Genomic DNA, 12,373 nt, shown 5'->3' on the forward strand with positions numbered 1-12,373 from the left:
GTGACTTGTCCAATGGTACTGTCTCGTCAGTGTTGGAATTAGAATGGATCATCAGCTCATGGCAACCAGCCACTCATTTTAGAGAGGAAACACTAGTGGGACTATGTCCATACCAGCTCAGGAATGAAGTGCCAGCAGCCAGCCCACTAGTTCATGGCTCCGAGTTTGATGCACTTCTAGTTAACCCAAATTATTTATCATTGTTTATATAATCTGCTGTTAAGTCATCATTTTTCTTTATGCCACCACTGATAATATCTTTGCATTAAAATATTACACCTCATAATCTTATACCTGGGAGATGTTGCCTGCAGAAACCCCGGCTTGCCTGGCTTCTACATCTTGATTTCTGTTTGCCTAGTTTGGGAGAGATTGTCTATCTGAGACAAGGATGCATTTCTATGCTGTTTCTACTTCTTTGGTAAAAGCAGGGCAATGGGGGAAAGCTTACATATAAAAATAAAGTTGTGATCATGTCATTTTCAACAAGAACATCCTCTTCAAGCCTGTCCCTGTGGCTATTATTCCTCAATAATTATTCCCTAATAGTTGCCTTATTGAGGAAGATGTGAAAGTGAAGAAAACATCTCACTTACCTGGTTATATACAATGTAGAAGTATGCCTCCATAACACAACACCAGCCTCATCCAGGCACACATCTATATCCATGATTAGAATACCTTCCACTCATTAGCTACCACTATTACCTCTAAATATTTCAAGAAACACGTTCTTGATTATTCAAAGTAGTGATGTCTATATCTAATAGAGATGATAATCCCACACGTAATGCCTTACTCTATTGCTATATTGGCTTTAGAAATGTTATATATTTTTTAAATGACTACAAGTAATATAGAAACAATCTACTTTGAGTCTGTGGAAAATGTATATTTCACTGGAGACGAGAAAAAGAAGAAAATTTAAGGAGAAAACTTCCTTAAAGGATTGTTCCAAATATTAATGGGTTGATGTTTATAAAACTTGCTGACTGATACTCTATCTTAAAAAGGCACACAGCCAGAAAAACACCAAATGTTATTGCATAGCTCTATTTCACAATGATAAAAGGCTAATTTCATGTGAGTGCAATGGAAAAGACACTGGTCAGTTCATGAGTTCTCCCCAATGTTTTCAGGCTAGAACTGAGTTTCAAGGAATCAAGCTCAACTCACAGAGGGTGCAGCTGGACTGGTTGTGAAGTGACCAAGACCTCTATCCATTTGTCTCTACTATTTTAAATGAAAGGGGTTGGTTTAAAGGCTGCCACCTAGAAGTGGCATCAAGGCTGGCAGGTTTGTAAATGACCCACTGGCTTCTGTGCAGATTGTTCACTATGCTTGATTCCTTTGGATTCTGCAACTCAGCTTCCATTTTATCTGGTACTTATTATCTATCAAAAAACTCAACTCAAAAGGGATCAAAGACCTCAACGCAAGCCCAAATATTCTGACTCTGATAGAAGAGAAAGCAGGTAACAGCCTTGGACTCATTGGCACAGAAGACTTCCTGAACAGAACACTGATAACACAGGCACTAAGAACAATTAATAAATGGTTCTCATGAAAATGTCAAAGGACACTATCCTTCAGACAAGCCACAGCCTTGGAAAAGATTCTTAACAACTACACATCTGATAGAGGGCAAATATCCAAAATTTATAAAGAACTCAAAAAATTAGACATCAATAAAATAAATAATCCAATTAAAAAATTAGTTATTAAGCTAAACAGAATTCTCAATAGAGAAAACTCAAATTGCTAAAGAAACATTCAAAGGAATTTTCTTCATCATCCCTTGTCATCAGGGAAATGCAAATCAAAACTAGTTTGAGATCTTATCTTACACCAATCAGAATGGCCAAAATCAAGAACACAAGTTCATGCTGGTAAGGATACAGAGCAAGTGGAACACTTCTCCATTGCTGGTGGGAGTGTAAACTTGTACAATCACTATGGAAATCAGTGTAATGGTTCCTCAAAAAGCTGGGAATTGATCTACCTCAAGTAAGATTCAGCTATACCATTCTGAACACATACTCAAAGGATGCTTCATTCTATTACAGAAATACTTGCTTGAGCTTCATATATGTGTATATATATAGATATATATATGATAATTATTCTGATATATATCCACATATATATGGATATATATATGGATATATATATATATGGATATATATATATATATATATATCCGAATGTCATTAGGAGTCATTTTATTGCTATGTTCCTTTAGCAGAATATTAAGTATTTGATTTTCATCTAGGTCCCTGAACTGTCTAGTCTCAGATTCCTGGCAACTCAAGCAGTATTTGGTACGGGTTTCATCTCATGGAGAGGACCTTAAATCTAATCAGATATTGGTTGGTTACCAATGTCAACTTTGATGTCATTTTCATATATACATGCATACATATATCAGGAAGGAGGAAGAGGAACAACATAAAAACAAAGCCTTCTAAACACAGCCTTTCCTCTTTACACATACACACACATATGTGTATATATATATATACATATATATATATGTATATATATATAAAGAGATAGATAGATAGATAGATAGATAGATAGATAGATAGATAGATAGATAGATAGATAGATAGATAGATGATAGATATCTCCAGGGGCCTAGATGAAAATCAACTGCTGTTGTTCTGCTAAGGAAACATAGTAATAAAATGACTCCTAGCAGCATTCTGTTATTCTCATAGATCAGTTCCTTGCTCAGTCATCATCAGAGAAGCTTCTGCCTGCAGCAGATGAGAACAAATAGAGACTCACAGCCAGACAATGTGCAAAAAGAGACCTTAGAAAACTGAGCTCTAAATAGAATGTCTCCATTAAGTCCCTCCCTCAGGGCTCAGACAACTCTGCAGAAGAGGAGGTTGATGCTCAGAATGTGAGAGCCACAGGGGATGTGGATCAGCAAAGAAGCAAGGCTTTTCTAAACACAGCAGTCCTCGTGACCCCAACAGACGCACTCAGTTTTGCTTTTGTTCACTTTTTCCAAATGTTTCCATGGTTGTCTTAGTTTATTTCCTGTTGCTATGATAAAATACCTAACAAAAGCCTGTTCAGGCAGAAGAAGTTTACTTTTGTTCTCAGAGTTCTGTGAAAGAGAGTCTATCATAGCAAGGAAGGCATACAGCAGAAGTGTGACGCCAGCTTACCAAGTTGCATCAGCAGTAAGGAAAAGACAGGGAACAGAAAGCGTGGCCAGACTTCAAAAACCCCAAAGCGAAGACCCAGTGATATGCCTCCTCCAGCAAGAAACTTTCTAAAGTTTCCATAATCTTCCCAAACTACCATTGTAAGACCAAGTGTTCAACCATATGAGCCTATGGAGGACATTGCATGTTCTTCTAACCACAGTAGTGTTGAACTGGCGTCTTAGCTCATTGAAGCTATCATGACACCAGCTTGCTTTCTGTTCCGTGAACAAAATGAACAGGTCTGCTTTATTTATGGCTCTAGCCTGGTTCTCTGTTTCTAAATTTCATCAAGTTGCTCAACTTTGGGTAAATCTATAATTCAGCTGCCATCAGAGTGCTGTGGACTGCACAATGCTAGAAGATGTCATTTCTCATTACACCATTGCATCCTAAACCACTGTTAGGATAGCCAAGTGCCTTTCTGTGTGCAGGTTCAGGTAACTATGTACAGAAGCCATCATGACATTCAAGAAGTACCTGTGAAATTCCTTCCCCTCACATGTCTTCTTCTTGTTTACTTTCTGGGAAGTGATATTTTTCCGATCATAATTCTCAAGGTTCTCCTTGTCCTCAAATCTCCACACTGTTGGAGTAGTCACCACTGAGCTTCTTTCTGCTTTTTGCTTTATATCCCACATTGTCTTTATCCAATATGTTGGATATTTTCGTGGGCATCAGGAACTGAATCCTCTACTATTATGCCTCATGAGTGCCCTTCACTGGGCAAGGGTAGGTACTCATTAAATATTCATCGAAAGATTTTTTTATTGACTTGGTGTGGCTTTTCCCACATTTTGGATTCAACTCATACACGATTTAATACAAAACCCTTTTTAGTAAAAAAGAAAAAAATTACAAACTAAGATTTTTTTAATCTGACTATATGCCTTTAATTATGCTTAACTGCCACTGTTCAGTTCCATTGCTGACCCAAAGAAAATACTTCATGTCAGTTATTTTCTGACCTGTGATTGATGCAGTGTCATTGAGCAGCATTAGCTCATACCCTTTTCAGAGGTCTGACTGCAAGTCTGGCAGCTACACCATCAATTAGCAGTATTGATGATAACCTGTATTTTATATAGCAAGTCATTTGTTTTTCCATAGGAGTTTGGTGAATAAGAGGAGGAAATGGCAGTTATTTGTTGCCACAAACCATGGATAGTAAAAGCAATGTATTCAAAATCTTACTTAAACCTCCCAATCATCTCTTAAAGTCTTTGCGGATATGTGCATGCATGTACACACACACACACACACACACACACACACACACACACACACACACACACACGGCCATCTTTAAGAATTCTGCTCTACATTAAGTATTAATTTAGTTTTATTACCCATTTTTAACCTAGCTATTTACTGTACCATCTTTTTAACCTAAATGTTTGGGTAAGCGTGAAATATCTGTGTCACCATGGAAATGCCTCTATCTTGAGATTCAGGGGCATTGACACTGCCAAGCTCAGGAGCTGCTAACAGCTTATTTATTTCCCTTTTCCTAAACACATTATATTGGAGTACACTCAGTCTTCAGTGCTTCTATTTCATACTGTAAATTGGTATACAGTCCTCATTTGGTGACCACTGGGAATCCTATGATGTGGCAGGTACACACACATCTACAGATTAGGAAAAGATAGACTGTAAAGTGCTTGGAGAAAAATAATACATATGGCCGATCACATGCCAATATGCTTTCAATTCTTTAAGCATTTTTTACTAACAGCTACTCCAGTTTCCACCCCTGATGCAGACATTATAATCTTCCTCCACCCACTTGTAGATTAAAACTGATGCTGACATCTGTATTTGTTTGCTTTTCCATAACTGTGATAATATACTCACTAAAACCAACCCATGGACAGGGAAGACGGTTTATTTTTAGCTTACGGGTTATAGTCCATCGCTAAGGGAAGCTAAGGTCGGATCGAGGCAAGAACCCAGAGGAAGAAACTGAAGACCATAGAGCAATACTACTAACTGGCTTGAATAGCCTGCTTTCTTATATAAACCAGATCTACCGGGGACGACACCACACAGTGTGCTGGGCCCTCCCATATCAATCATCAGTCAAGAAAATGACCCACAAACATGCCCCCACGGTGCCATCTGATGGAGGCAACTCTTCAGCTGAAGTCACATCTTCCTTTGTGACTCGAGGGTGTCAACCTGACAAAAACAAAGCAGCACAGCCTTGGGAGGTGCACAGTCAATAAACTGTCTGAGCCTGCAGTACTACAAATCCATACCCATAGTTTGGAGTGGTTAATAATGCATTGGAATAGCAATGACTCAATATGTAAGTCTGAAGTACTGTCAGCAAATAAGACCCAAAGGTCAACTTCCTTATAAAGAAGTGGGAAAAAATACCTTAAAACATTAGCATAATACCAACATCTAATAGATTAAAAACTGCATTTAATTCTCCTCAATAATTAAGTGAACAATAGTAATATACCTTATTCCATTATGACATGTTTAAAACTTGTAAATTCCATCAAAGGTAATTCATATTCTCACAAATTCATATCACATACCTATGACCAGTGGTGGAAGCATTTAACTGAAGATAACCATGAATCCACTAAAAGGTTTTATAATTCCTTGTCATGTGCCATGTACTCCCACTCATCCCTCTGGAAGGAACCCCACAGCTGTTCCTTTTAGGGAGGTATAGTGGTGGCACATGAGAAAGTTACAGACAGAAAACAACTGGCTTCCACAGCCAATGACCCCATGGCCTTTCCAGATGGGGCTCCCCAACAGGAAGTCACTCGTCTGGTGGGTCGACTTGCCAAACACTAGTTATCACCTGCTGTATACTCCCACGGCCCTCAGCAGTCGTGATTTATACTTTGCAAATTTAAAGTAATTTTGTTCCATAAACATTTAAAAAATATCCAATAAGTAAGAAGACTCCTTGTTTCTATTCTATGTTTTCCTGAGTAGACACAGGTACATGTTCCCATCTAACTTTCTTCATTCTGCTATTCAACATCATATGGACTTTTAAATCCCCTTTCTGTTGGACACTTGGCTGCTTTTGATTTAAGAAATACTGGTGCCTTCTTGAAAACATTTTCACCATTTTTAACATGGATTCTTCATCTTCTAAGCTGTGAGGGTACCAAAGGCAACATACATTTATCTGTAAGCTGTTAGTGTGTTACTCGAGGGTTTGGCTGTAGAAACAATAGTCTCCCTCCATCTAGCTGAGGCATAGAGCTACATGAACCTTGCCAAATACTCCAACAAAAGCAGTGCAGGAGATTAAGGCCTCCAGCCAATGACTGACTGAGCTTAAAATAGAAACACAAGAAATATAAAAGAGAAGGGCAACACAATTCTGCTGACGTTAGTGATTGTGCAGTAACTGATTCCAGTGATACTGAAGTGGATACAATGCCAAATATTTCAAAAGATGGATTATAGACTGGAGCATGGCCCAGTGAGAGTACATTTACCTAGCATCCATGAGGCCCTGGGCTTGTCCTTGATGCCCAACACACACACACACTAACAAAAAACCCACATCAAAATCAAAATGAATGATTATAGAATAATCAGTAAATTCAAAGAATATTAAAATAAAATGATAAAATGCTCATTGATACAAGGGAAATAATTCAGAATATGAAAAAGAAATTTTGGGGATTCTGAAAAAATCAAATCTGAGAATAATGTTCAAAAAAATAAAAATCAAAGTGAAAAGCCTTCAATGAGCTAGATCAATTGGAAGACAGGAAATCAGTAGTTGGGTTTCAAAAATTAGAAAATGATACATGTAAAGGAAAAAAACATAAGTAACTGTGAACAGAACATGTAAGATCTTTGGGACATGATTAACAGACTAAGCATTGAAATTTTGTGTGTGCTGCTTCCCTGCCATATCTAGAAGGCATGATCTCACAGCAGACTTCCTAGTCCTCTGGAGCTTCCCTGTGTCTCTACCCTCTTCCATTATGTTCCCTGAGCATTAGCTGCAGGCTTTGTGCTGTAAATGTATCAAAAGAGGCTAGGAAACCCACAGTCAGTTGTTCTCTGCATTTTGACCAGTTATGAATTTCTGTCATGGTCTCCATGTTCTGCAAAAAATAAGCTTCTTTGATATGGGGTAAGAGTTATAATTATCTATGAGTATAAGGATAATTATTTAGATGCAGTTAGAAATTATACTGGTTTGGGAAAGTAGCAGTAACAGATTATCCTCTAAGGTCCATGACATCCATGCCAAAATGGATGGGAGAAATTCAATGTTAGATGAAGAGCTACAGGCATTTAATGACTCTGAAAGAGAAAGCATTAGTCTTCTCTAATTGATTATCCAATATCAAGTGGTCAGTCTGAAGACCGTATGTATACAAGCCACATTAAACAGACTTATCAGGTGGTAGCCAACTACTTGAGGCTAGTGAAGTCATGGATCGTAGAGGAGAACCCACAATCACCACTTTCCTAAACCAGCCTAATTCCTAGTTGCATTCTAAGTACTTATCCTTATACTTCCAGATAAATGTAGCTCTCACCCCACTTTATGCAGAACATGGAAACTGTTGCTTAAAAACACAACTGATTAAAATTTAGAAAGCAGCTTGGTTGTAGATACATCTATAACACAACACCTAAGTGTAGCTAGAATTTTCCTACCTTGCCCACAGTCAGGACAAATCTTTGTCACCCGCCAGTCCCACAGCCGCTCAGACCCAACCAAGTAAACACAGAGACTTATATTGCTTACAAACTGTATGGCCGTGGCAGGCTTCTTGCTAACTGTTCTTATAGCTTAAATTAATCCATTTCCATAAATCTATACCTTGCCACGTGGCTGGTGGCTTACCGGCGTCTTCACATGCTGCTTGTCATGGAGGTGGCTGGCAGTGTCTCTCTGCCTCCGCCTTCCGCTTCCCAGAATTCTCCTCTCTCCTTGTCCCACCTACTTCCTGCCTGGCCACTGGCCAACCAGTGTTTTATTTATTGACCAATCAGAGCAATTTGACATACAGACCGTCCCACAGCACCTAAGTCTCAGGAAACACAGTGAAAGAGGAATGGGAAGATTGTAAGAGCCAAGGACCAGAAAACATGCTATGAGCTTATGTCTTATAGGCATGATAGGGAAGCCTCACCCATGATACCTCAACAATATGGAGGCCTAAACAAGACCTGAAAAAGAACAATATGAATAGACATTCTAACATGGAACAGGGAAATCTCACTGGGCCCTCATTTAGACAAAGAACTACAGGTATCCTAGTTACTCTTCTATTGTTGTGAAGAGACACCATGACCAAGGCAACTGATAGAAGGAAGCACTGAGTTGAGGGCTAGTTTACAGTTTTAGAGAGTTACGACTACCATGGTGGGGGCATGATGTCAGGCAGGAACTGTACTGAAGCAGTACCTATAATGTACATCTGCTTTTTAAAAACTTTTTATTTATGCTTTGTGTCTTTCACATCATGCATCTTGATCCCATTCATTTCCCCATCCCTTCATATCTGCCCTCTGCCCTTGCAACCAACATCCCAAAAATAAAATAAAATTTAAGAGAAAAAAAGGGGGAAAGGAAAGAAATCCCACCACGGAAGCTATAGTGTGACCCAGTGAGTCACAAAACAAATGCTTTTCTCCATATATCTTTACTTGCAAGTGTTCATCGCAAAGGGTCATTGGTCTGGTTTGCTCATCAACCAGGGAACTGGGCCCTCACTGGGACTCCTCTTGGATATCCTATTGATACCCTGTGTCATGGAGATCCTACAGCTTAGGGTCTTCAGGACCAGCCACTTCACGTGCTCCCACAAATCATAGATGGGGTGGATGTTGGGGTTGACCAACTCACAACCCTGGTTCTGGGACTGGGTAGTTGCAGAGTTGGTCAGCCCATCAGCTCTCCCTGATCCTCCTCATCAGGGTGAGCTCTCCAGCATTGACCCAGCTAGTTCACCCCTTGCAGCAATGAGCAAGGGGCAGTCAGTGAACAGCTCTTCCATTCTTATGAACTCAGGGCCAGCCACAGGTGGAGGAGAGTGAGAGGTGGAGGTAGGGGAGGGCAGGGAGGCAGGGGCATCTCTGCTATACCCACACCACCATATGGTAGGGGAGAGGTGGAGCCAGAACCCTCAGAGAACATACATCTGATCTTCTGGGAGATAGCAGAGAGAAGATAAGAATGGGCCTGGCATGGGATTTTGAAGCCTCAAAGCCCAACCTTGAGGGACATGCCTCCTCCAACCAGGCCACACCTCCTCCAACAAGGCCACACCTCCTAATCCTTCCTAAATAGTCTAACTGGGAACCAGACATTCAAATATATGAGCCTATGGGAGCCATTCTCATTCAGACCACCAGAGCAGGCAACTAAGGAATGTTGAGAGAGGGATTATTAGTCATTCACAGGTATAAATCCCTAACAGGTTATGTAATACAGTTTGTTCAGTGCTGAAAGCACATGCATACAAACAATACTAAACAGACTCAGTTGATTGTAGTGATATATTTATGCTTATATAGATATGTACATATATATGGAAAAATAACCAAAAAAGAGGTCATGTACTTGAGAGGGAAGGATGGGGGAAATAGGAAGAATTGGAGGGAGTAGAGGGAAATAAAAAAATGATGTAATTACATTAACTTTTTAAAAATAACAAATTACATAAAAATAGTTCAATATCTCTTTAAAAATTCAACATTTCTTAGTTGTGCACACCTATAAAATAAAAACAGGTTAAATGTTCCTTTATTTCAAAACTTGGGAATAAAAACAATCATCTTAAAGCAATTCCAAAACACAGTAGTGCAAATCGAGATCCTATAGCTCAATGTCTAATATCTAGAATTTATTTATGATCTTCTGAGAGAAAATAATTTTTATTATATACTTCCTATATATCTAGTAAATTGGCATTACACAACCATGAGTTCTATAGTCTTTCTGCTGTAATCATTATTTTATTCATTTTTAAAGATAAAATAAATATTGAGAAAGATTGCATAATATCTCACAGGACTGCAAAACAAATTGGCTAGCATTTAGTTTAAGTACTTTAATCAAAGGACTGTGTGTCCTGTGTGAGAAAGCACAGAGACGTACAGTTATTGATACCCATCATCCAACCCTGAAAGGACCCCTAGCAGAACCACAGAGGTAGAGAACCCAGTCGTAAAATATCCTGTGGCCATCTTATGAAACAAACACGCAGCCTGGTTGACTTATAGCCACTTGCTAATTATGCATAACAGGATGAGTGGAATTTTCAGTGAAGAGAATTGTGAGTGAATGTTGTCATGTGAGAAGACTATGAATACCTGTGGTTTCCTTTCCTAGCCTAGATTTCTGGCTTAAGGGCAGTAAACTATTTCCTACTGAGAAGAGGATCAGGTACCAGGGGAAATGCTCACAGAGGAAGCGACAGATACAAAGTTCCTCTGGAGAAATTGAAAGTATGAAAGCATATCTTCAAATTAGGAATGGGGTTCACAGGAAGGGCATTGTGAAAGAAGCCGAAAGGAGGCTTGAAAAGATAATCATGTCAAATCAAACTATTTTGTAAAAGAGAGAAACACAGTTGGAAAGAGTTAGAGAAGAGAGATGAGCTCAAAACTTATATCATGATTTGAGGGAGTAAGAAGCTTGGAGCTGAGGGTAGGATGAAATTAATAGAATTAACCAGACTCTCTTCTCCATTAACAAATATTTGAAGTCGTCTCATTGCTCTACAAACAAACAATTTAATCATAACCTTAATTATGAGCCAATGGTGTACATATTTGAATTATTACATTTATTTAACTATAAACACTAAATATTATAGTCTAATTATATATAGTCTAATATATAATATATATTATATACTAGCCTATATTATATATGTATATAAAGATAAAAAATTAGTCCTTACTAAAATACACTTTTAGTGAGGCAAATATCAAGTAAAGATAAATTATATCACAAATTGGCAAACAAAGTATGTTCATGAGCTATATAAAAAATTTATATGACTTTTACAAAGAATACTGTATACTCTTTTCAATTTGCAAAGATATAGTCCAAACAGAACTTACTCATGCTTATACAAACTGGTCAAAGGGCATAATTCTTCTTTTTTTTTCCAAGATGGAGTTTCTCTGTGTAATTTTGGTGCCTGTCCAGGATCTCACTCTGTAGACCATGCTGGCCTCAAACTCACTGAAATCTGCCTGGCTCTGCCTCCTGAGTGCTGGGATTAAAGGCATGTGCCACCACTGCCTGGCTACTATGTTTAACTAGTGGCTTGTTCTGTCCTTTGATCTTAAATCAATTTTTTAAGGGTATACAATATATCACCACACAAATCAATAATAAAAAGACATATTATGATAGAAAGATATATAAAAGTATAAAGGGTAGGAATAACAAATCTATAAAGAAACATATATTAAAGTACATGTTACATTATTTGACTTATGAACAAAGAAGCATGCATTAACACAACCATGAGCTTTTTCATTACTCTTTGTTGGGTGTGTGCTGCATTTGGAGGGGATGGCATGAGACACCATGTGTAAGTTGATAGAGTGTTACTGAGCTGCAGTAGTGAAGGTGTTGTCAGATGCATGTGAAATGTCCATCAGAAGCAACTGAGGGTTGGTAGCACCATTGAGAGGTGAATGGGCTGTAGAGTTCTGAATGAATGTATTAATTCATTGATGGATTGATAAGTTGACAGCATTATCATGATCTGATAGATGATAGATTATGTGAGACCTTAGTGGAGGAAGTACATTATTGTGGTTTGCCCTTGAAGGGTAGCTATGTCCCTGGTCTTACTTTTTCCTGGCTGACAGAAAATAAGCAGCCTCCTCTGCTATGACAAATTGCTGTCCCCACGAAAATCTACCTCCTCTCAAACCAAAAAGGATGGAGTTTTTTGATCTTGGAATGATATCATTGCAACCAGGAGTCCAGGTGAATCCTTCGACCTTGATGCTGTTTTTCTCTTGTGTTTTCTCCCATCAAAAGCAGACAAATGTAAAGAGAAAATACGTGTGTAACATATGCTGTGTATTACATCCACTAACATACAAGTAAACAACTCAACTGGGTAGATATAATAATTATTCTTCTCACACTAGTGGCAAAGCTGGGCTTTGAATCCAAG

Source organism: Peromyscus maniculatus, chromosome 20 (assembly GCF_049852395.1).
Source record: "Peromyscus maniculatus bairdii isolate BWxNUB_F1_BW_parent chromosome 20, HU_Pman_BW_mat_3.1, whole genome shotgun sequence".
NCBI classification, from domain to species: Eukaryota; Metazoa; Chordata; class Mammalia; order Rodentia; family Cricetidae; genus Peromyscus; species Peromyscus maniculatus.